This window comes from Hylobates moloch, unplaced genomic scaffold (genome assembly GCF_009828535.3).
Source record: "Hylobates moloch isolate HMO894 unplaced genomic scaffold, HMol_V3 SCAFFOLD_27, whole genome shotgun sequence".
In the NCBI taxonomy this organism is placed as follows: Eukaryota; Metazoa; Chordata; class Mammalia; order Primates; family Hylobatidae; genus Hylobates; species Hylobates moloch.
In genome coordinates, this window is record NW_026652302.1 from 22,021 (window position 1) to 48,213 (window position 26,193).

Below are 26,193 nucleotides of genomic sequence, written 5' to 3' on the forward strand. Positions count from 1 at the left end.
CCCACCTCGGCCTCCCAAAGTGCTGGGATTACAGGCATGAGCCACTGCACCCGGCCTGCCCTCTTAAGGTTCATTGCTTTTGTATTTCCAGGTCTGTAGCTGAAGTATCTGCTTATCCTGGGAAGTCTCTAAGAAATTGAATGGAAATAATCTCAAGAAAATATCCTTCAGGATAAATTATTCCTTATATCTTTTTTGTTTAAAAAAAAAGAAAACAAAACAAGAAAATCATGTTCCATTCAATGGTTCTTGTGCATTAATTCATTCCTTGCTTGCTAGTTTAAGAATTAGTGTAATTCCCATAAAAATTAGAATTAGTGAGGTAGTACAATGATTTTCTAGAGACTGAGTTTCATAATACTTTCAGATTTTAAATACGGTACATGTTTTAACAAAGTACAGCTAAAGTCTTTTTGGATCGGTCACAAGTTATGCCACGAGTGCTTAACTTTTTATAAATGAGATGAGTATAGGAATTCAAGAGCAGAGCTTCCTGTGGGGAGACCATTCTCCTGTCCTATTTGATGAGTGATGTGCTAATCCCAGCACTGAAGCTGTTGGCAGAAAAGAAAGACTTCTGAAATTGACAGGACTCGTGTGTGGAACTGCCATGGGTCCGTGGGCTGCCACAGAATGATGCAGGAAATAATTTTCAAGGAAACAAGAAGGAAAACATGATTGGGTGGGTCCAAAATTCTACCATTGTTTTATTGAAAAAGCAAATCTCTTCTGTAGCTTGAAATGCTAGAGCTACAATTTATTTCTTCTTAAGTTTGTCCCAGTGGGAGTCACAAGCCGGGTCATATGGGGTGATGACCACCTTTCCACCTCCTCTGATGCTCGCCTCTGGAGTCCAGCTTCCCGCAGAGACTTATGAAAAGGAAGGGTAGGGTGGAGGCTGGCACCAAACCAAGAAGAAATATGAATCTTGTCATGTGGTGAGAACTGTTAGTTCAACATATTTCAGGTGATGGCCTGACCTGGAGTCTGAGGTGTCCACATTTACAGTCATCTCTACAGTTGATTATGGTACTGCATCTCCAGGAGGCACCCGGCAAAAGGAAAGAGTTACCTTGACAAACAACTGACTCACAGTGACAGAGCTGTGCATTGAGTGGGATTTAAAATGAAAATGGAGAAAGAGGGAGTGTAAATCCTTGAAGAGCTGATGAAAGCTGGCTGCTGTGGGGACAGCAAATATCCTTTGGAAATAAGTGTGACTGAGTGAGGTTTCGGAGAAAACAATGAAGAGAGGCAGAACTAAAACCAATGGTGTCAGAGGCCTCTATGTTCTTATATTAAACAGGTGAGTATATTAAACAAGTGAAGTGATTGTCATAATGCAAGGTAGTTATATGAGTTCCCAAGAATAACCAAGATTTGAAGCAAAGCAAAAGAAAGGAAAGGAAAAGATAGCATAATCAATTCAACATACCTGGTAAAAAATAGCCGGTGTGCTGCCATCTGTCCCCTAAACTTCCCCTTTGGAATCTATTTTATATACAGTCTTGAGTAATCTCTTTTCTGAGATCCAGATGTAATAATGCCATTTCCCTAATTTAAAAAAGTTTGGTTGGCCGGGCATGGTGGCTCATGCCTGCAGTTTCAGCAGTTTGGGAGGCCAAGGTAGGCAGATCGCCTGAGGTCAGGAGTTTGAGATCAGCCTGGGCAACATGGTGAAACCCTGTCTCTACTAAAAATACAAAAATTAGCTGGGTGTAGTGGTACATGCCCATAATCTCAGGTACTCGGGAGGTTGATGCAGGAAAATTGTTTGAACCTGGGAGGCAGAGGTTGCAGTGAGCCGAGATGGCGCCATTGCATTGTAGCCTGGGTGACAAGAGCTAGACTCCTTCTCAAAAAAAAAAAAAAAATAAAAAAAAAAAAATAAAAAGTTTGGTGAATTCTCACTGTCTACACATTAAGGTTTAGACTTTAGACTTTCCTGTATGGCATAAAAATCTGGCTTTATCCTTCTTCTTTCAATATCCAAAATAAATATTTACTGAGGGCCTATTCTGTGCTGTTTCAAGATCTGTATATTCTGGTAAACAAAAGCCACCCCCTGCCCCTACCTCCCATACTGTAGCCACACAGGCCTTTATTATTTTCATGTCATGCCCTTCTCATTGAGTTTTACTATGTTGCCTCCTCTCCCTGGAATGCCCTTCCTGTCCTTTGTCAGGAAACTCCTACACATCCTTCAAGACCCAACTCACATGCTAGCTCTTCACCACAGCCTTCCCTCACAGTCCAAGCAGAAATGATTGCTTCTTGCTCTGTTTTCAAATAGCTAACAGTTTGTATTTTAGGTACAGGACTTAGAATTTTATTATTAGTAGTAGTAGTTGTCTATCCATCTCTTGAACTGGTTTGTAAGACCAGTGATGGGGTGAGGGCCTGCAGCAGAGTAGGCAGTTACTGACTGTCAGTAAATGAGGGAAGAAATGAGGGCAGGAGACGCATCTGCACGGGAAAGCGGGAGCCTGAGAGTGAGGGCGCCGTGAGAGACAGAGACAGAGAGAGAAAGAGAGAGACAGACAGACAGACACACACACACAGATGGAGAGACAAACACAGACAGAGACATACAGAGAGACAGAAAGAGGGAGACAGAGACAGAGAGAAAGAGACAGAGATAGACAGAGAGAAAGAGATAGAGAGACATAGAGAGAGACAGAGATGGAGAAACAGAGAGAGACAGAGAGAGAGAGAGAGTTACAGAGAGAGCACACCTTTGGTTAGAGATGTCCCTAAGGGCAGGTCTTAGATTTGTAGGTCCTGGTGGGATGTTTTTGAGGGTCCAATGCTGAAGAGAGGAGTATTCGAGGAGGTGAAGTTGAACTGTTGGGAGCAGAGTTCTGTCTGCCTGGGGCCACACCCATGCCCTGGGCACTGCTCTAAGCTCTGGGGAGGTGTGGCCAAGAACTGCTTCCAGTAGGGTAGGTGTCTGTGTGTGTGGGTGCGTGTGTCTGTGTGTGTGTGTGTGTGTGTGTGCAGAGTTGCAGGGGGAAGGGAAGAGAGACTGTAGCATAGTAAAGTTTGAAACTAGGTGAGCCAAGAGAAAAATAAAATATAGGAAGGAATCGCGCAAGCATGGCCGTGTCCGCCATCACTCCTCTGTTGTGTAATTTGGCCTCTGTGTGTATGTGTATGGGGGATGGTGAGGCATGGGAGAGGGTAGTCACATATCCTTTAGAGACAGAACTGTGGCAGGAGATCAATAGCAGTAATTGTGGCTGGGGTGGGGACATGACTGCTCCAGTGACAAGACAGAGAAAATGGCAGGTGCCTCAGACACAGCTCACAAAACAGGCCCAGGGCAGGGATAGCAGCACTGGGGGGCTGGTCAAGGTGAGCCTCACGGGGCATCACTCCCTTTACAGCAGACCTCCAGAAAATTCCTGACTTCTTTTGCTGACGTCATTTTCCAGAGGGCACAGGAAGAACAGGGAAACTGCTCCCATCAATACATGTAAATGACCAAGTGCATAAAGTGCTACTTACGACCACCTTGGGAGAAAGAGTGTGCTGGCCAGTGGGGAGACTCAGATGTGAACAATTTTCACTGAACTCTAAATGTGTAGAATGCTTTTCTTTCTTTCTCTCCTTCTCTCTTTCTTTCTTTCTTTCTCTTTCTTTTTCTTTCTTCCCTCCCTCCCTCCCTCCCTCTCTCCCTCCGTCCTTCCTTGCTTCCTTCCTTCCTTCCTTCCTTCCCTTTCCCTCTCTCTATCTCTCTTTTTTTGACAGAGTCTCACTCTGTCGCCCAAGCGGGAGTACAGTGGCATGATCTCAGCTCACTGCAACCTCTGCTTCCCGGGTTCAAGCAATTCTCCTGCCTCAGCCTCCCGAGTAGTTGGGATTACAGGCGCCTGCCACCATGCCCATCTAATTTTTGTATTTTTAGTAGAGACGGGGTTTTGCCATGTTGGTTAGGTTGGTTTTGAACTCCTGACCTCAGGTGACCCACCCACCTCGGCCTCCCAAAGTGCTGGGATTACAGGCATAAGCCACCGTGACTGGCCTTAGAATGTTCATTTCTTTCTTTCTTTTATTTTATTTTACTTTAAGTTCTGGATGCATGTGCAGAACATGCAGGTTTGTTACATAGCCAACAGGTGCCATGGTGGTTGGCTGCACCTATCAACCCACCATCTAGCTTTTAAGCCCCGCATGCATTAGGTATTTGTCCTAATGTTCTCCCTCCCCTTGTCCCTCACCCCTCAACAGGCCCTCGTGTGTGTTGTTCTCCTCCCTGTATCCCAGCGGATTAAGATGCTCATTTCTTAAAATTCAAGGGAAAGATGGACACTACCGGTTCCATGGCCCAGGGTTTTGGAAGAGGCGGCCTCTGGATGACTGGACGCACTTTTCTCTGGGACTCAGCCTGTGTCATTACAGCTCGAGCTTACTGAAAATAATAGAGAGACACCTCCACTTGTCTCCTCCAACAGAGTGGCTGCACCGGTAGTTCTTTTTTTTTTTTTTTTTTGAGACAGAGTCTCGCTCTGTCACCCAGGCTGGAGTGCAGTGGCACGATCTCGGCTCACTGTAAGCTCCACCTCCCGGGTTCACGCCATTCTCCTGCCTCAGCCTCTCCGAGTAGCTGGGACTACAGGCGCCCGCCACCACGCCCGGCTAATTTTTTTTTTTCGTATTTTTAGTAGAGACGGGGTTTCACCGTGGTCTCGATCTCCTGACCTCGTGATCCGCCCGCCTCGGCCTCCCAAAGTGCTGGGATTACAAGCGTGAGCCACCGCGCCCGGCCGGTAGCTCTTTAATGAGTTGTAACTCCATAGGGGCAGTTATGAAACTGATGCAAAAAGGATACAATCAAGGTAGAAGTCAGTAAGGAGCACAGAAGGCGTAAGTAAGACTTGCATCAGAGAGGCCAAAACCCAAAATGCGCTGGGGGTTGTGGGAGCGGCTGAAGAGCCTGGAGAAGCCGCTTATAGTCATTTTAAGTCAGATCAAAGGAGTGTGTTTGGCTGACGAGAGGACCCCATGGTTGCACGCATGGAGCCTTATCTCAGCTTCCATACCTACAAAGGGGACATGATTAGTGTCTACCCCAGAGAGTAGTTTTAAGAATTAAACCAAATGACGTGTATGAAACTCTTGGAACAGTGTCTGGCCCATGGCAGGAGGTGTGCGTGACATGCCTGAGGCCATCTGTGTGCTTACTCGTGTGTTTCTGTAAAGCAGACCCAGTGCAGGGCACCAGGGATGTGGGGGAGCCACACGGATGACGCTCCTGCCCTCAGGGAGCTCACACTTCTGAGGGGGCAGTAGAGGTTGGGAATGGATAGCCTTGGGGGAGAGGGGTGGGGGTTGTCGGGAAGAGGGAGGGCTTACCTGAGCAGGAGCTGTTGAAACTGCAAGGGAGGCGGGTGGGTGGTGAGGGCAGAGCAGCGGCAGAAGGTTGGGGATAAGGAACTGAGAGTGGGCCCCGACTGCTGAACAGGGACTGCTGCGGCAAGAGGCTTGGAGGAAGGAGAACTCAGGCACTTTCTATTTGGTTTTAGTCTTCCTTGACAAATAGAATCAATTTCAGATGAAAACGGCTTAAATATTGGAGAGAGGAAATCAAAAGAGAAACTTAGCCGGGTGTGGTGGTGCATCTGTAGTCCCAGCCACTCAGGAGGCTGAGCTGGGAGGAGGGCTTGAGCTCAGGAGTCCGAGGCTGCAGTGAGCCGTGATTGTGCCACTGCACTCCAGCCCGGCAAGACGGCAAGACCCAGGCTCATACAAAAAAGAGCGCCTCTACTAAAAAATACAAAAAATTAGCCGGGCGTGATGGCGGGCGCCTGTAGTCCCAGCTACTCGGAGAGGCTGAGGCAGGAGAATGGCGTGAACCCGGGAGGCGGAGCTTGCAGTGAGCCGAGATTGCGCCACTGCACTCCAGCCTGAGCGACAGAGCAAGACTCCGTCTCAAAAGAAAAAAAAAAAAAAAAAAAGAGCGCCCAGCTCTTCTGAATCTGACCTCGCCCCTCCGGCTGAGCCCTAGGTTCCCGCCTTCCTTGGCCCTCTCATGTTGACTGTCATGACTTAATAGCCCAGTCCAGGAACACCTGCGGTGAACTTGGGATTTCTTTGACATTTCAACTGTTATTCTAAAAGGCTATGGTCGAACAGAAAACAACATAAGACCTTCTGATTAGTGGTTTTAGAAAAAGCTTTGTTTCAATGGTGCAAATTAGGTAGGTGGAGGAAATTATCCATGAAGACTGGAGTTTACATTTTCTGGAAATTGTTTCATGCAGTCTTCTAGGGAAAACAGTGTCCTGTAAAAAGTAGCCTATTGAACACAATTTGAAATCTTAGGCCTGAACAGACCATTTGCTTTTAGGAGCAAATTCTAGGGAGCCATTTCCAAGAGTAGAAGTGGGCCTTTGGTAAAAGTCCAATAACCGGTCAGGCATGGTGGCTCATGCCTGTAATCCCAGCACTTTGGGAGGCCAAGGCGGGTGGATCATGAGGTCAAGAGATCGAGACCATCCTGGCCAACATGGTGAAACCCCGTCTCTACTAAAAATATAAAAATTAGCTGGGCATGGTGGTGGGCGCCTGTAGTCCCAGCTACTTAGGAGGCTGAGGCAGGAAAATCGCTTGAACCTGGGAGGCAGAGCTTGCAGTGAGCAGAGATTGTGCCACTGCACTCCAGCCTGGGCGACAGAGAAAGACTCAGTCAAAAAAAAAAAAAAAAAAAAAGTCCAGTAACCACTGTATAATTTTTAAAGTGTAAACGCAGAGGAGGGAGAAATGTATAGACAGAAGTATTTGTTTCAGCTTTGCTTGAAGAGGCAGAATCTGGAAAGCATCCATCTGTAGGGGAATGGCACAAAAGTGACAGTATGGATTACTGTACAATTCTCAATAAGATGACACTAGGGGGTTGTCCATGAGGTGTTATTAAGTGAGCAAAGCAAGCCGTGGAATAAAGAGTGCATTGCTTCCATAGCTGTATAAACAAACAGCAAAACACCCTAATTTTGCCCACATGCATCCGTATCTAGTTGTATAAGCATGGACAGAGGTACTATCTCGGGCAAATAAGAATGAAGGAATTTCAGGAAGAGAAATAATTTATATAACCATGAGTTGTTTTATTTAGTATAAATAAATACATTAAAGAAACAATTTAATTCATATATCAAAAGGAAGAAGAAACAAGGAAAAATGTCGTGGTAATTTTACATCCTATTCTATAATATAAAACTACATTTTAAAGTTATCTGATATGAGAAGAAAGTATCAAAGCTCTCCCCTCCTGAGTCTTTGGGAGAAATAAACAGCACACCATGCTGATTTGATGGCTGCAAGTCCTCTGGTCACCACTACATGTGCCCAGGGTGCTCTTAGCCCACCTCTAGAAGCTATGGCTAAGGTTCAGATCTCCTCTACTTTCCAAAATTTGGGTCTTTAAGCCCTACTGAATCTGAATGTCATGCTCTGTCACTTCACAAAACCTATGGCCCTGACCCTCTTCCAAAAATGTTGCTTCCCACCTGTTTGGCAAACTCTTAGCATCGTGGTTATGAGTGTGGACGCTGTCACTGAGTGCCTGGGTTTAAACTCCAGCTCAGTCACATGGTAGCTGCTTGACTTGAGCAAGTTACTTGATCTCTCTGTGCATCATGAAATGGGGATAGTACTGATATCTAAACATGGGGTCTTGAGAGAATTAAATGAGTTAATACATCTAAAAGTGTGTACAGATGGCAGCAGCATCTGCCGTATCTTGTTTTTGTTTGTTTGTTTGTTTGTTTTTTTGAGATGAAGCCTCCCTGCAGTCCCCAGACTGGAGTGCAGTGGCACTATCTTTGCTCACTACAACCTCCACCTCCCCAGTTCAAGCGATTCTCCTGCCCCAGCCTTCCGACTAGCTAGGATTATAGGCATGCACCACCACCACGCCTGGCTAGTTTTTGTATTTTTGGTAGAGACGGGGTTTCACCATGTTGGCCAGGCTGGTCTCGAATTCCTGACCTCAAGTGTTCCGCCAGCACCCCTGACTCCTTACCTCAAGTGACCCACCTGCCTCGGCCTCCCAAAGTGCTGGGATTACAGGCATGAGCCACCGTGCCCAGCCCCTATCTTCTTGTACTGCTTGCTCTTACTATTACTTATCTTTCCAGACTCTGCCTAGGCATCACCTCTATCTGGGATACATCCTTTCCTGAACTCTCAGAGTACTTGTCTCCCTCCTCCTTCATGCTCCGTCAGCAGCCTACACCCCCATCTTCTGGTAAACTTCACTGCACGTTTCTTTGTCTTCCCTCAACAACTCCCCTCCCCATCCCACTCCACCACCACCTTGGACTATAAGCCACTTGAGGGCAGGAACCAAGCCTCTTCATTTCCGAGTTGCTGGCCTTTGGCACAGTGCCCAGCATGTAGTGGAGGCTCAGTTGAAGGGGTAGAAGGAAGGAAAGAAGGATAAATCCATTCCTGAGAGCTCTCTTAGTGAGGCTGTTTCCCCAAACACCGGAAAGCCTCAGCCTTTGTGTTTGTTTTCTGGACAATAGCACCTAGCGGTACTTACCTTCGATTGGCGTCCATTGTCTAATTGATCTTTCTATCAGTCATGTTCCAAAATGAAGTTATGTGCTTCTTTGATCATGGGCTGTATCTGCTTTCTTTGGTGTCCTTTTCAGTTGCCCACTGAAAGAGTCTTTTTCCATTTGCCACACAGGATACCACACTGGATGGGATAATCTAGGAGGGAGGAACTGTGGAGATGGTGCGCCTTGGGATGTCCAGAAGACAGTGACCAGAATTTCAAGAGATGTTTTCAGATTTCACAGTATAATAAGAGAAAAGGAGCCAATCCCTTAAATGAAGAACCTTCAATCACTTCTCCCCAGGTGCACGTTTCAATTTCATTTCTTTTCATCAACTCCTTCCCTTTGATGATGGGTTGCATTGAAAACTATTAAGAAAAGTAGGATATTTAAAATGAACTGTGTTAAGAAGAGGATCATTTCAAAGAATAGCCGTGTACTCTAATGAGGAAGTCCCTTCAGCCAAGCAAAAAGCTGAAGGTAAGTCAATAAGGTGAAAGTACTGCCCGTCCTCATCCTGTTGGAAATAGTACATTACATAGTTAAAGGTGTCTCCTGTGTTTTAGGTTATGGAGGCAGGGGAGGATTTGTAAAACTTATTTCCATTTCTTTGCACACAGAAACTAGATATAATGTGAACCTAGTGTAAATTACCATGATGTCTCCTTCAACATTCATCAAGACTTCTGACTAGTCTACTTGATCTGTGAAAATGAGATTACTTGAAGACCTGTCACAGATTTTAAAGCTGAACAAGATATATTGATTATACAAATATTTTTATGTCACCCTATATCTTAATAAAATAACATTTACATCTGGAGAGTGTGTCAGTCTGAAGAGCCTGCCCAAAGCCAGATCTATTTATTTAAATCGAGAAAGGCAGAGGCCGTGCTGGCAGTCTTTCAGCTTGTCCTGCTTCCATGATTGAACATAGATAATAATAATTTTGGGTGCATACGAGCAGATTTCGGAGAGAAGGGAATGAACCCGTGTTTACACTATGAGTCAGCAGGCAGCTATTTCAGAGGCCGAGACTGAGAGCAGGCATAGCCGATTCCTTCTCTCATTTTAGAATTCAAAGCTATGTGGAGATTCTAATGGAATTACAGATGCAGATCCTAATTTCTGGGAATTTCAGTTTATAGCAAGGTGATGAAAGGGTGATGAAAGGGTGCTTCCAGAGTGAGCATGGGGGAAGCACCTTCTGGGAGAGAACTGTTGTCATTTCCCAGCAGGGAAGAGACCTGTGAGGCCTGCCATCCTTGTGTGGTGTGACCAGGGGCTGGGCATCATGGGGATTTGATGCCTTTCTTTGGGGGATGAGTCTAACTGCCCCATAGAGAGGAGACGGGCGGCCGTCCTTATGTCACATTCTCTTCTCCATGGCAAAACAATCCCGAGCCAGAGGCTATCTTGGGAGTCACAGCCTTTGGGGCTGCCAACCAGGAAGAGCTACAGGTTCTTCCAGAAAAGTGTGTGTCTCACATCGAAATTCTCTTAAACCATAAATTCTGGGGCATTTCCATTTTTGGAAGCTCAACTTCAGGGGAAATGCCTCTTTTGGGGTATTGTGGGACAGTCATTAAGTCTTCAATATTCCTTCGTTGGGAGAAATTTATTTCCTGTTCTACTCACAGGCAACTTTAGGAACTCTATAATAACACCTACTAAAAATACACAGGAAAAAAATAGGTTTATTTAGATTTCAAAGTGCTCATAGGTTTTAGTTTATACTTAAAGATTACTTTCTATTGGCACTAGTATTACTGTAACCCAGGGTGATTATTTGAGTTATCTCAAACCTTAAGGGAGTATTGTGATATTATAGTCCTGTGGAAAAAAATTAATCAAACTTGATAAAGATGAATGTTGGGTCCGTGAAACCAATACAGCTAGAGACCAAAGACTGGAATAGGCATCATCAAAATGATCCCTTAGTTTAGGCATGTTCTTTACAAGAGCATTGTCTCAATACACATGTGTGGGACAGGCAGGAAGGAGGGCCATCCCGAGCAGTGACATCCATATCCTGCAGAGATTCAGTTTCCTAATGGGAAGTTGGAGCCCAATGGCACCAGGCAGATAAGGTTTGATGGGGAGAATGAGGGAGGAAAGGGCCAGAGCCTGGGGAGGGGAATAGGGAATGCAGTAGCCAAGGATGACCTCGGGGCCCCCAGGAGCAGCCTTACTGGGCAGCAGAGAGAGGAGGCACAGGCTGGAAGGCTGAGAGTGGGCTTCAGGTCCAGTTCACTTCTTCCCCAATTCTTTCTACTTTCTACTCACATGTGTTCAGAGAAGCCATCCTCAAGTCTGATTCAGTGGCTAGGTATACATTCAATCAGACTCTAATGCTTTGGCTTGAGCTATAATAGAAATCACAATTTCATCTGTAAATCATTCCAGATAGCATAATATGGAATTAATTTCTGGTTATATTTGCTTGGGAGTGTTTTATGCAGTTTTGAAAATTTGCAGTGAGTTCGGCCTTGCTTTTGATTTAATCTCATTTTTGTCATATTTCTACCCACAGCATTGAAATGGTGGCTGGCAAATGGAATCAATTTGCAAGCAGACTTTAAAGAAGTCCATATTTAAGCTAAAATATCTTTGCAAATATTCAACCTTTTCAAACATTTATTGGATCAGTGTCCGATAAAAAGAAACAAATATAACAATTTATAATGCCACTTTAAAAACATTAAAAATCATTTACAGTACACAGGGTCAACACCCTATTGATTAAAAGAGTGTAGGCAAAAAGCCACTATTAGAAAACCAAAAAAAAATGGAGAAGTGGTTTGCCTACATATATTATCAAGTGTAACTATTAAACTGAGCCCCAAATCTATTGTTTTAGACTGCTCAGGCTGCCCTAACGAAATACCATAGACTGGGTGTCTTAAACAATAGCCATTTATTCCTCCCAGTTCTAGGGGCTGGGAAGCTGAAGATCAAGGTGCTGGCATGGTAGATTTCATTCTGAGGCCTCTTCTTGTGGTGTGTAGGTGGAAAACTTCTTGCTGTGTCCTTACACAACCTCTTTTTTGACCTCTTTTTTTGTGCTTGTGTGAAGAGTGAGAGCGCTCTTGGTGTCTATTCCTCTTTATATAAGGGCATTATCACTATTGGGTTAGGGCTCCACCCTTATGACTTAATTTAACCTTAATTACCTCCATAAAGGCCTCATCTCCAAATATTGTCACATTTGGGGTTAGGGCTACAACATATGCATTTGGGGGAAGGGCATGACCATTTAATCCATAACATGTGTCATAATTAAATTTGTAGCTCTACATATTTATATTAGTTAAAATATAACCATTTGATTTTATTGTACTTTAAAATATATTTGACTTTATGTTAGTCCAAAAATAATAAACAAAATTGAACAGAAATTACACTAAAAACATGTTCATTATATGCAAATTATACTACCATAAAGACGGGATAAAAATAGAAAGAGTAGAAAAATAATTATTCTTGACTCTCTCTAGGCAGCAAGACTAAGATGTTGTCACTATCCTTTTATGATGATGATGATGATGCTATTATTCTACAGTTTTTTAACACTTTACAGAACATTCTGATCCACCTGACCTTATTTACACTTGTGTTCCAGAAACTCTCCTGAAGGCATCTGTCTGTTGAATGGTGGAGGATTTGCAGCAGAGAGGGGCTAACTGGGCAGTTTTCTGCATTCTGTGGATGCAGAAAGTCCCCCTTGTTTCATAGACTGGAGGAACCTGCCACCACGGCAGGAGGTGGCCAACTAGATGACTTCTCTGGCAGAGGGACATTCAGACTGAAGGCTCAGATTCCCCTTCCCCTCCTCTTCAGCGAAGCAGGAAGACCCCTGCCAAACAGGTAAAGAGGAGCCCCGCCATGCCCAGATTACCTGAGCCGAGGTCCCAGTCCTTAGGGAATCTTCTATAAGATGTAGTTTTTAGAATTAATTATAATAATCAAGGTAGCACAACAGGGCACTTTGGCACTACCTTCAGCAGGGGCAACCTGGGCATTCTGGAACTGAAACTCCTGCTGCTTTCTGCTACTTTCAATCCCAGGGCTGTCCATAGCTCTGCCGTCTGCTCTGGTCACAGGTGCCCTTTTTTCATTTTGGAGTATGCTTCTAGTTCTGTGACTGAGAATTTGAATAGACTGGCCTTGGCCCTGTGCAGAAAAGCTTGACTAATAGGTCAAGTTTACCTGTTGGACACACTGTGATACTAGGCTATCATCCCTGCAAAGACAGAATATCCCTCTGCTGTGTTCAGTGTTGTGTCTCTAGGATGGGCTCAGTGTCTGGCACATATAAGGGCTCAAGAAGTATTTGTTGAGTGAGAACTCACACTTCACAGTTCTGAGCCTTGGGGAAGTAACCAAGTGCCAAGTTCAGGAGATAATTCACCCTGTGTTAACACTATTGAAAAATAACAAGAGAACAAAATAGAGTGTGTAGAAGCAGCTTGAATAAAATACAGTTGGGTTTTTCTTGCCAGTACCTAAGTTCACTAAACTGAAGTGAAATATCCCAACACCATGTCAAAACATTTACCTATGCTTTTCTCATGGAAAGCCTGGGATTATGGCAAAGCCTCAGCCACGGTGCTTAGAGCACCTTTGATCACCGTGAATTCTAGACTTGTCCATGACATCGTTTTGACGGTGATGTTGTGGCTGGAGCAGACGTCTGCCCATCAAATGGCTCAGCCTCTGCTTCCTGGCTCTGTTCCTGACTCAGGTGGCTTCACCACAGAATCTCAGCAAGCTCTGGTCATGGCAACCCCAGGCCAGGTTTAAAGTCACGGTGACCAAGAGGCTAGGCCCAGTGTTAGCTTGGGCTTATCTATCAAGGGATCATATGACAATTGTGTTGATAACAGCCAGACACGCCAGCCTCACTGGAAGCACAAATGCTCTGCCTGTGTGATATCTGCAGTGATCCCTTTCTAAGAGTCACTTGAGTTTTAGATGGAGAATACATTCATAGCTGGATATCAGTTGGTGAGGCACTGACATTCCACAGTCAGTTGAGTTAATCCCTTGTAGAGGTCCCAGAGATATTTCCACTGCCGCTGTCTTCTCTTCTAAACTGGTCATCGGAATATGATAAATGTGAGTTTTACTGCTAAGATTAGACATTCCCTCAGCCCTAGATCTGTCAAGTGGGATGGTTTTGAACATGAACATTGGAGAAGGCTGTGTCATCTAAGATGTGACAGTCTCCATGAGTAAGTCAAGAAGCTTCCTTTGAATAGGACATCCGGCTGTGCTCACATAGCCTGCAGAAGGTAGCAAAGGCAAGTCTGTGTTTTAAAAGAGAAAGAGAATATGCCCCCAGCAACCTCAGACAGCTTCCGGGATGTGCAGGCTTTGTTCTTCAGGTCTCACGGTGATTCACAGTGAGAATCACTTTGATCAGACATGGTTGGTGTGGCAACTGTTAAGTATCGTGGTGGACATGGTCATTCTTGGAGGAGCCGGGGAGCCATGATCTTGTGCCATTCTGGGAGGCCAGGGCCCAGGGCAATGGGCATTTGTCTGGCCAATGTCCTTGTTCAGCACTGAGCCGCTGGGCCAGAACATGTAGGGTGAGTCTTAATTGCAGGAAGTTTGAATATAGTAGGTTTGCTGTGCCTTGTGGAAATGTACCCCGATTTGGAACCCCAGAGAAGCTCAAGCCAGGAAGCAAGCCCACCCTGTGACTCCCCTCCCAGGTAAAGAAAAGGGAGAAAAGGGGTACAGAAAGGCAGAGAAGAAGAGGAGCCAGATGCCCTCTAGAGCAAGAGAAAAGAAACACAGACTTTTAAAGATTCCAGGGGGTCTTGGAAATGCCAGTGATTCCATGTGGAGTTTCCTGGTTCTTAGTTACATATTTGTTATTTCACTGGACACGCAGACTTGGCCAGGCACCGTGCTTGGTGTTGGGAACTCCAAAGTGATGGGAGACAGGTCCCTACCCATGGTGAAAAGATCCTTCCCCAGGAAAAGCTCACGAATTAGTGAAGGTGGGAGCCAAGCAAACATAAGTAGGTGCTAGTAGAAGGTAGGCTAAGTACCATGGAGAGGAAGAGGAAAAAGGAACAAAGTGCTATGGGAATGCTGAGTGTGGGGTGCACACACTGTGGGGCTGGGGAGCAGGCAGAAAACTTCATGGAGAAACAAATCTTAGAGCCGAGTTTTGAAGAAAAAGTGGATGTTTTTTCAAACAAATTGATTTGGAGTGGGGTGGGGTGGTGCTTGGGGCAGAAGGACCAGCAGAAGCCTGCTGGGAACAGGCATCGTTGCTCATCCCTGAGTCCACTATGCTCGGCAGGTGGCCAGCGCCCACAGTGGGAGGGGACTGGCTGTCCAAGGTGATGCCGGTAGGTGTGGGGCACCCTGGGGTGTTCCAGGAGAGGTGAGTTCTAGGAAATAGTAGCTGCCAGCCACTGAGGTGAGGCAGCCTAGAGGATGGATGAGGGGTTTGTTGTTAAAGCATGGGTCTTAGGAAGCCATTGAAGGTTTTATAAACAGGAGAAAGGCAGGACTGACTGCCTCTCCACTCACACATGGAAAGAGGCCTGGATTTGGCACCTTGGTAGCTCCATTGCATCGTCACGGGGGTGCATAGTAGGTGGTGAAGCTGTGTGCAGTGCCTCTCAGGGCGAGGAGGCCAGAGATGGAGAAGAGGAAACCAGCATTGGGGACCACATTGCGTCTTCAGGGACTTGCTCCTTAGCAGATGTGAAAGTCCTCCAGGAGCCTCCAGAAATACAATGCAAGACTTTGCAAGAGGTGGGGCTGTACATTAGCAAGTAGAGATGAGTAAAATAGAGGAAGAAAAAAACTAACTTCTGTATAGATTTCGTTTCAAAGAAACAAAAGGAAGCTCATGTATTATCCATGGTTTTTATCTTATTCTGCTCACTTAGCATTATTTCAAGAGCACCTCTATACACCCTTATACATATTATTTCTTGCCAAATTCCAAGGAATTCTTTATGCTCAGGTATAACACTTCACAGTGCCTAACGCAATCCACAGAGGGGATCTCCATGCAAATAAATTAAGCTATTTTACTTAGGCCAATTTAAAAAGTAAAGAGAGTTGGGAAGATAAATTATTTGGCTCTGCTGTGGCATGTTGGACCAAGTATAATGCAGCAAATATCAGTCTTACAACAAAAGTCAAAGGAAAAGATTATGCTGAAAATTGCTCCTGGCTGACTGGTCTCCTGGTTATTAATTCAAATGTCCCTCCTATTGGTGCTGTTAATGGCTTCAAACAGCTCTTGTCTCCTTTTATGCAAAGGGAAAATTGGACCCCTTCCAAACCAAATAACAGTAGCCGAGGGAAGCCAACATATGCAGCATTGCTAGATAACTCCAACTATTAATTTTCTTCAACCAAGTTCCTTTCAGTTTTTTAACAGATATGTCTTATGCTGCCTAACTCTACAAGGTAGACATTTCTATTACTCAAAAAATTTTTACATAAAAAAGAACTTCCCCACTTGATTAGCCTCTTGTCTCTTTTTCTGGGCCATTTCACCAACAGAAAGTACTGAGTGAGTAGAAACCTCAGATGTGGTGTTGTACTGGGTTCTCATTTGGCAATGGGGAATGAGGAATGGTAAAGGGGCATTAGAATCTTTGTGAACAGGGAAGAAATCGAGGCAGAAATAATTTGAAAATCTCCTCCCATGATTCTGACACGTTCCCAAGTTGAAAACTACTTATTTAGAGATATAGAAGCTTGGAGTCTCCAACTTCAGCCAATAATATCTCCTATTGTTTGATCTGTGACTTATGCTTGAATACCTCAAATGAGGGTGACCTCATTGGTCATTACATTCCTGGACCATCTTATTTTATTTTTATATGTTTAGGGGGCACAAGTGCAGATTTCTTGCATGCGTATATTGTGTAGTGGTGAAGCCTGGTGTTTTAGTGTGCCCATCACCCAAATAGTGAGAACTGTCCCCAATAGGTGATTTGTCAACCCTCACCTCCCTCTCACCCTCCCACCCTTTGCAGTCTCCAATGTCCTGGACCACTTTAATCTTTAGAAAGTATCTCTGCATCTTGAGCTCTGCGTCATGGTCATTTTTCACTTTTTGGGCGCCTTCAATCTGTTCTCCCTTCCCAAGAGGACCATGACTTTCTTTTGGGGAATAAACTGCTTTCCACTAGAGCCAGCCTGGCTTTGACAAATAAATCTAGGTGTCCTCCCCCTGTGGAAATCAAAGGGAACTCTTGAAGGTCCTTCTGCCAGACTCTTCCTCTCATTTCCCTGGGACAGTCAAGGGACTGGTGTGTGACCTACGCATGGCTAATGAAATTCACGCTCCTGGGACTTGAATCTTGGGCAGAGTGACACAAGCACCAAGGCAGTGGCTGGAATTCTTTTAATTGTAGAGGCAGTGCTAGGCAAATGGTCAAGAAGTTCCTGATATCAAGGCTTTCTGGAGCCCTCTGTTTCTTGTGGGCCCCCAGTCTGGTTCCTCGGCCTAGCTAGGAAATGGTGAACTCCTTCATGTTCTTCCAACCAATGTATCTTTTTGCTCAAGCTAGTCGGATGATTTTTTGGTGCTCAAGACCAAACAAGGCTGCTACCTCAAACTTCACCCTCCTGATCCTAGTTCTTCTTTCTGCTGTTACACCAAACACATAGGATCCCCCTTTAATAGGAAGTTTCAAATTTTTAAAGACATCTATCACGTTCCTCCCAAGATTGCTCTTCCTCAACAGAATATCCTCATTTCCTTTAACACTTCTTCACTACTGTGGCTTATGGAGCCTTCAACATGCTGTTTTCCTTGGCACAGGGCCCAGTTTCTCAAGGTCCCTCTTACAGTGTGTCATCCGGGATTGAAACTGTAAACCCACTTGGTGTTTCAGCCAGTTCAGATTATGGTCAGATGTTTCCTTGCCTTGAATGTTGTATTTATATGAATGCAAACAGAACTTGCCTTAGCTTTTACTTTTATGCTCCACTCTGAACTCAGATTGAGTGGCACAGAGCGCACACTTAAAAAGCTGGAGTTATTATTAGTTATAAACCTCCTGGCTTTCTAATAAAAAGTGCTGAAGTCAGATGTCCTCATCTTGTATTTTTGCAATTGTTTTTGAAAATCTAAAAGTGGCACTTAGTGTTTATTCCTGTTACATGGTATGCCTTTGTTTTTGGTCTATTCTTAGGCCGATGCCATTTTTTAAAATGAGTGTTTTTTTTTTTTTTTTGACAGTTTCTAATCTTAGTCGTCTCATCTTTTTGTCATCTACTTATCTGGCAAACATGCCTTTGATGTTTCCTTCAAATCACTGAAAAAATCTCACACAGTTCTATGACACAACCCAGGGACCTCCCTCCAGGTTGAAATCAATTCATTAATCATCTCAGCACAGTGTATTGTCTGCTAAGAAGCCAACCTAACTACACTCTATTTTCCCATCTTGTCCACAAGAAAATGATAAGCAGCTCCCTGGGATGTTTGGCTGACAGCGCCGTTTGCAAGGTACATGTGGCAGGGGTGGGCAACTGTGAAAAGGGGAGGTTGATTTTCCATTTTCTTTTTTGTGGGCACCAGTTTCTCCCAAACAAAACCTTACGCAAAACCCTAATACATACAAGATGGCAGTGAGTAGCTCAGGGTGAAGCTGGAGTGTGGGTGGGCATGGTTGACTTCCTGCTGGCCCCAGTGCCCTTCAGCCAACCCCTCTTCAGCCTCTTATTTTCCTCCTGGCACCTCTCAAGAAAGAGGTGACCTCTAGGGGGTTATGGTTTCAAAATTCTGATTTAAAATATCTGAGTAGCAAGAGTTCCCTTTATTACTTCTTCTGTCTTCAAGTCTGCACATGTCAGCAGGGGAAGCCAAGATTTTATCAGATAGTCTGCTTTTAGTAGGTTTCTCTTTTATCTTAAAAATGTTATTGAAAACCTCCCACGTGAAAACTTCATACTAGGAGTGGTTTGTGAATCATAGGTGTCTTGTTCAATATATTTCTTAAAGACTTGGATGAAAGTACAAATGACAAAAATGTGAATAATTATTATTGTTAAAAGGTTTAAAAAATCATCATAAACTGAAGTGAAGGACTGACTGTTGGAACTTCATAGGAATAAACGTAAAAATGCCACATTTACATTTCATAAGCGAATCACACAGGATAGGATTGAGAGGTCCAACCTAACAGCATTTGGGGAGAGTTGGAGGGCTTCATGGTGGTAAAAAAATTATATTATTGTTTATGGAGAGCCCGTTATGGATCAGGCATTTGATATATTAGGTCGGTGCAGAAGTAATTGCAGTTCTTGCCATTAAAAGTAGTTGCAAAAACAACAATCACTTTTGCACCAATTGAATAGATTAAGGTGAGTTTCTGGCCTTGAGAAATTTACAATCTAATAAACAAGTATATTGTGAAGTGTAAAGGAAAGCAGGACTAATCCATTGGAGAAAACCTTCCTAGGGGATTTTCATTTGAAGAATGTCAGATCTGTGAGTCATTTGATAAACAATTACTTAGTGCTTGTGTTAGGGGGCAGTTACATGTTGGTGATTCAGGGATAAAAAACCACTTCTGGCCTTTAAGAGGCTCATAATATAATGGAAGAGACAAACCAATGGCTCAACCATGACACTTATGTGTGACAAATCAGAAGAAGAGATAAGAACTGGTTGCTGGGCCTTGGGAGGCCCTGGGCCCAGGCAGGAAGGAGGTTTAGTTTGCTAGTTTCTGCGGTGAGCTTTCAGGATCAGCTTTCTCGGCCTACAGTAGAGGCGTCTCAGTGGAGAAGCCGAGGAGGCACACTGAGCGGAGGGAGGTTTATCCCGGACCCTGGATGACAGATTCTTGGTCACTGTGCTAAGTGCCCAAGTTGTGACTTGTGCTGGAAAGCCCTTGTTGCTCACCCCCTGCCAGGTAGTTACCACGGCATTCACGACTTCCTTGGTTATTTCCTGTCATTATTTGTCCCCACCCATGAGCGCCCGGCTACCTCCATCTTCCGGCTGGTGGGTCTGCGTGCAGGACATATCACTCCTGGTGTGAGGGGTGGACACTAGGCAGGTGAAACAGGGCTATTCTGTACTATGCCCTGGCATGGGAGTGGGTACTCCCGGCCAGGATGTCAGCTGTGCCTGCCTTTTGGGCTTTGACCTCCACACAGGTCGCCGTGAGGGAAGTACAGCAGCATCCCTCAGGATGGGCCAGGGGTACGTCAGCATTCCAAGGCTTGTTCTGCTCTGGGGCACTTTCTCAGGAGGCAGTTTAGTGTAGAGGATGAAAGCCTGCTTGGAGCCTGCTTCTCCAAGCCTCAGTTTCCTCATCTGAAAAATGGAACTCTACTTTGTTGGATTAAAGGAAATAACTAATAGAAGGCAATAAACACAATGCTTGCTATATAGGGATAGCTAACTACATCTAGTGTTTTTATCCAATTCAGTGATACCCTCCCACCACTTCTATGGTTTGAACAAGGCATAGCCTCCCTCAGTGCTATTCCTGTCATCGGCCTTGTTCCTGCCTCAGTGACACTGTGAGATCATAGTTCTGCCTTGTGTTAATATATCAAGCTCCTGGGCTGAGGGTGGTGGCTCACGCTTGTAATCTCAACACTTGGAGAGGCCGAGGCAGGCGGAACACTTGAGGTCATGAATTCAAGACCAGCCTGGCCAACATCGTGAAACCCTGTCTCTACTAAAAATACAAAAATTAGCTGGGCATGGTGTTGTGTGCCTGTAATCCTAGCTACTTGGGAGGCTGAGGCAGGAGAATCACTTGAACTGGGGAGGCGGAGGTTGCAGTGAGCTGAGATGGTGCCACTGCACTCCAGCTTGGGCGACAGAGCGAGAGTCCGTCTAAAAAAAAAATCAAACTCCCTTTGTTTCTGTGTCTGTGGGTTGGCTGGTGGTCTCTGAGGCCTGGCCTCATGCTCTTCCCTCTTCCTTATTTCTGCTGAACATTAAGGAACACCTCCCCAATCATTCTTCTCTTTCTAGCGCACGTCTTGTTCCCTGTCCTGTAAGTTCAGAGTTTTCCCCCTCCACCCTCAAATTTCTGTTTCTGATCCTCATAGTCAGGTCAGTGAGCTTCCTGTTAAGCATGTTTTCCCAAGCGTTTGTAGATGCTCTCGCTGTCCTTTGCCAGTAACCCATTGCTCTGTGCAGGGAGCCCTGGTCCGGAAACCCTGATCTCCGATACTCTGTAAAAGCCAGCTGTTCACTCCTCATTTCTCTTTTGCTTCCAAATTTGTGAAACTTCAACTGGAAGAAGAAACGTAAACACCTCCTCTGCTCCCCTGAGGTTTGAGCTTCCTCTTACTTGAGGACCAGAGATACAGTCTAAATTTCTTCCCCACTGTCAACTTTCCAAAGGAGATTTTCACACTCATTTTGAAAATACTTTGCTTAATTTTAGGTGTTTTAATATAGGAGCTCTAACTTAGCTTATTTAAATTTCTTCTTTCAAGAGAAATCAGACTCATCTACATATGTACATATGCAGTGATTAAGTGCTTTTCCCAAGACTGTCAATATTATATAGAAAAGACACTTAAAACATGTTCAACTTACTTTAGGTATCACCCCCAAATCAAGTTTAAAATTTAATTTGTAGGAAAATTAGAAGAAAACACCACAAAGAGTTGTTAAGCAAACGATTGCTTCCTACATGCATACATGCAATTTACAGAATGCATTTAAGTATCTGATTGCATAAGTATATAACCACAGATACATGCTGTTTTCTTGCTACTTTTTCCACCATTTTCTATGGAACAGAAAATAAAGTCTCTGACATTAAAGTGGTAACTGTTCAAGCTCACAAGGCATGCGGTAGTTATTAATCATCAGCTCCACTGCCCTTTTCATATGTAATAAAAGGGAATCATTGTCCACATTTCATCTCCCCTTCCTAATGTTCCCCAAATACTGGTGTAAAAGTTCAGAAGCACAAGAACTGAATTGTAATGAGGTGAGGCTGCAAGTTTAGTGTGGCAGCCTCTGATCAGAATGTAGGTGTCCTGAAGGCAGAGAGACCTGCTTTCTATCTCACAGGGTTCCTTCTGAGAGCGCCCATAGGGAAGTGGGCTGACCAGCTCAGTAAGTGAGCTTGTCCAATTCCTACCCCATAGCACGTCTCTCTCTTGCAGCAAAACCCAGAACTGTGAATGCACAAAACATGCAGGAAGCCAACGGGCCTGTTTTCAATTCCCCTAAAATGCCAGAATAGCAGCCTGACCATAGAAAAATACTGACTGTAATTTCCTAACCTTTGCTGTGAATGTCAGTGTGTCAAAAGTGGGGTCCAATAGCTAGGATGAAAATAGACCTTCTAGTTCATGACAGCTCATACTTATGGCCTTGTATGGCAAGGAGGCTTCCACTGAAGCCATCCAATTTGCAGATTTCCCTGTCCTGTGTGGATTATGACTGCCTAGAACTGTCAATGAGCTTATTATCAAGGATCTGGAGTCAAGCATCACATGGACCACTGAGCTTGCTCTGGTGGCTGTCTAGAAAACTTGATACATTTATTTTTACACTCTATATTCCTTGACTCATGAACCTGACCTAGGAGATATGTATTATTGATCTAAGTTGGACCAAATAGTTTATTGGCCTTTTAAGGTTGAAGAACTCAAGCCCCACTGATGGATGCAGGAGTAGAAAATTAAGAAGCGTGGACTTACTGGGTAGAAAAGCTGTGCTTCTCAGACTTGTGGAGCTTAGGGGTGTCCACAGGCCAATACTTCTAAGATGAGTGCAGAGGGAAGTTCATCACTTCTGATGAAGGGACTATCACTCTCTGTGTCCCGACTAGCATATAGATGGGGCTCAACATGTTGAATATGTGATTAGATGAATTAATAAATGATTGCAAACATTATTGCAGAATGAAACTTAAGAAGTACTCATAATTGCAATAAATGCATCAGACCGCAAGCCTCTGTCTTTGTTTAATTATATCAGTTTCATCCAGTAGGTATTTGGCCTGGAAGAACAGAGAGAGAGCTGAGATTTCATGACACAAAGTCCATTCAGCCAAACTTGGGCTTTTTGACATTCAACTGAACTTGGAGCCAAGGCTTTCCGTTATTCTAACTTCTTACCCACTTCTGGGTGAGGTGTTCAAATATATTTCCAGAATTTGAAACGAGCCAAGGTCCTCAGAAACTGCAATTAGAATTAGGGAAATTTAAAACTTGGATCCAAATAATAACATGACCACTCAAAGAACAAATAAACCAACTCGACAGCACTCTGCTCAATGGCTTGCAAACTTAACCTACAAGGGCACCATTGGAGTCAAGGATGATATTTTAGGCCCCCTGTGGTGCAAATAAGAAACTTAAGATGAGGACTTGCAGGGGTTCAGTCTCACTGAGCCAGAGGGAGTACAGGAGAGAGTCCGAGTGTCCACAGTGCCCACCAGATCCCCAGATCCTGCCCCGCTGGATCACCACCAATTGCCAGCCCTCCTTTACGTGCTCTGCTGACTCTGTGCAGGCTCCGGTGACCCTCATGGAAAGAAGCCATGCTTCTTTCTGGCCTGCTCATTCTGCACAGTGCAGGTCTGCAGATATCGGGAGAAAAACATTTTGCCATGATCAATTGTGCAGAGACTCCCCACTGTTGTCAGCAGCCCCTCACCCCTTAAAATAAAAGAAAAAAATCACACACACACACACACACACACACACACACACACACATGTCTTTAGAGGTTTGCTGGGTACCATCTGCATGGAGCACACGTTTTCTTTGTTAGTAGAAGCACGGTGCCAGTTCAGGGTTTTACGTTGCACTGTTGACAGTTTCAGCCTTATTGTTGTGTTTAGTTACTGACACCTCGTGTTTTTTCTTCCCCCTTGGTTTTGGCATCTCTGGTGTTTTCTTCTTTTTATCTGTCTCTCCCTGCTCCCTGCCCTATCCTTCACAATGCGTGCCCTTAGGTTTTAGACAACTGGCTGGCTTTGTTTCCGCGTGGATTACATTACAAATGCTTGTTTGAGCTTTATTCTTCTAATGGATCTGTATGTGCTAACTTTGCTCTCCCTTCTATTTTATTGTGAGTGTCACTCTTTGCTGCCATCTTTCCAGTGGTTATTTTCCCCTTTTTTCCATTTCTCAAACAAGAAGAGTTGTTTGAGGGGTCATTGTGCCCTCTCTCCAGGGAATGCTTTCAGCATCTGTGTGGATTCTCTGAGCATGTATGTGAGTGTGCACATGCGCGCATGCACACACACACATACATGCACGCACGCACACATCCATCTTGCTTGAGTAATTGGCCACGGCTATCCTGGCATTCCTGTGGTTCTTAGAGGCCCATGTGATTGAATTGGTACATTGGGACTCTTAAACTGAACACATTTAAAGGGTTGATTTAGAGAGAGCTTTGACAAAGGCTCTTTTAATTATTTTTCCTCTGCTTTGCCAGTGCACATTGCTGTAGCCGGTCAGAGGCTGGTGCCTGAATCGTTAGGGGGCTAAGCCATTAGGTGTTCCTGCTTACTCTGCAAATATAACAGGCTTATCACGTAGAACTCTGTCTCCAGCTGGTTTAAAATGTAGGTGGTGCCAGTGGGTAGCAGCTGTCACAGGCTGGGGAGCCAGGATATGGTGGGGACGGTTCACAGTGTGAGGAAGTCAGAGTTGAGAGCTCCGTACAGTGTAACGCACTCTTCCATTCTTACACCCTGGTGGCCGAGGGTTCTGACAGGCAATCTGCCTCCCCAGGGTCCCCAGATGCCACCTTCGCCTTGTCAGCCAGATTCCAGGCAAGCTTAGCACTGGCTTTCAACACGTGGGGCCAGAACACTTAGCCGCATTGCAAATAATGAATAATTTATACATTTGTAATTCAAATGGTGATGGTGATGCATAATTTAAGTGAAAAGTTGTTGTAAATGAGGGAGAAATGGATTCATTTCAGATTTTATTTTATTTTATTATTTTCCTTAGGTTTCAAGTTTGGGGCAGGTTCTATTTTTGCAGCTGCTTTGTCTGACTTGGCCCTGGGCTTAACGGCTTTGAGGCAGTGTTGATCAGATAGGGTGGTGCTATGGTGGGACATTTCACTCAATAATAGGTACTGATTTGCTTTTTTCATCCTGAGAAATGAGGTGACTATAGACATTTTATTTGTTCTCTCTCTGTGGCCACGCTGGCTTCTTGCCCCAACTACGTTGGCAGATTTTTTAAAAAACATTTTATTATGAAGACTTTCAAACACACACAAAAAGCAAGGAGACCAAGTATAAACAATCTTCACGAACCCATCACCCGGTAATAACAATGATCAAGGCGACCACTCCCATCTCATAGATTACTTTAAAGTAAATTCCACATTTTACAAACCATTTCATTTGTAAATACTATAGCATGTTAGCAGCTCTTCTTGATTTTTAGGAAGGATGACTTATATCTTGCCCAAGGTCCAGAAAAGATTCCTCACTGGGGATGTTCTGGGGGCAATAGCAGTTTCATGGAAAGGGTGGGCAAGTGGCAAGCCGGCCTCACCCCCGAGCGACATCACACAGGAAACCAATCTCTTGAAGGCATGCCCTGAAGTGCCTCTGCTCCCTCCACCCCGTAGCCAGTGGCCTGGCATCGTGGGAATTCGCCTTGTCTGCTTGTTGGTGGTAACATGACACTCTTTCTCTTGCAGCCCGTATCAAGTGTTTTGAGTATCTGAACAGCCTATGTCTGGGACATCAAGGGGCCAGATTTTTCACAAGCAATCTTTACTCATTTTTAAATATTTTCAACCAAAAGTAGACTCTGAAGGTTGTAGTTAGGATAATTAAATTTTATTCAGCAAAGAGAAGATTGTAATTAAAAAATGACCTTGACATGGTACCTAGTCATTTATAGGAAAAGGCTTAATTAAAAAATTTGTTGACGATTTCTACTTTCTGTAATTCATATAACATGGAAAGAAGAAAAATCTCTCATTTTAATATTAGAGGTTTCTCAGAAGAAGTGAGTCTTGCTTTCAATAATATATATGTTCCTGCAAAAACTATACATACACTGTTTCACCGGGTTTTTTTTCTTCGAAGGGCAGTTGTAAATAATTTCTGTTGGATCTGGAGTTTTCCATAGGGATTTTGAAATAAATCTGTTAGAGAAGCAAATAACCCTTTTGAAAAGTGAATAACCACCCTCTTAATTCATTTATTCACATACTCATTCATTTATCAAACACTTTTGAGCTCTAAACACTTCGTTGATTGGTACATTTTATAAATTTGGGTTTAGGTGCACCCAGCATTGTCTGTTTGGAATGTTGCTTTTCTAAGCAATGGCCTCATGGAACTCAATAACTGAAATTGATTACACTGGGATAAAAGTACATTGATATTAGGCAAATGCAAGTGTCTTACATTTGTTTTTGCACCTAGTATCTTACAAAAACAGAAACAAAAACACAGCATTAAGTGAACAGACACTGCTTCGTGGTGGGATTTGAAGGGTCCAAAGAGCTGCCCGTCTTCCTATCTTTCTGCTTTCTGACTTGTTCTCGAGGAGGCTCGATTAAGATAAAACAGTTTTTATCAGGGAAAGGAAGAAAATATTATTGTAGATTTCTAAGAACAAATCATCAGAAGTAAGCACATCAGGGTGTGTGAGCATT

The 26,193-nt window shown here is 44.2% G+C and overlaps 1 long non-coding RNA gene across 1 annotated transcript in view; it reads left to right on the forward strand.

Moving 5' to 3' along the window:
• Nucleotides 1–9,386, forward strand: part of LOC116463084 (uncharacterized) — a 13,655-nt gene extending 4,269 nt beyond the window's left edge. Inside the window, exons 2-3 of the long non-coding RNA XR_004246550.1 lie at nucleotides 8,658–9,044; nucleotides 9,185–9,386. This is a non-coding gene — a long non-coding RNA (uncharacterized LOC116463084). The remainder of the gene's footprint in view (nucleotides 1–8,657; nucleotides 9,045–9,184) is intronic.
• Nucleotides 9,387–26,193: the final 16,807 nt, after the last annotated feature.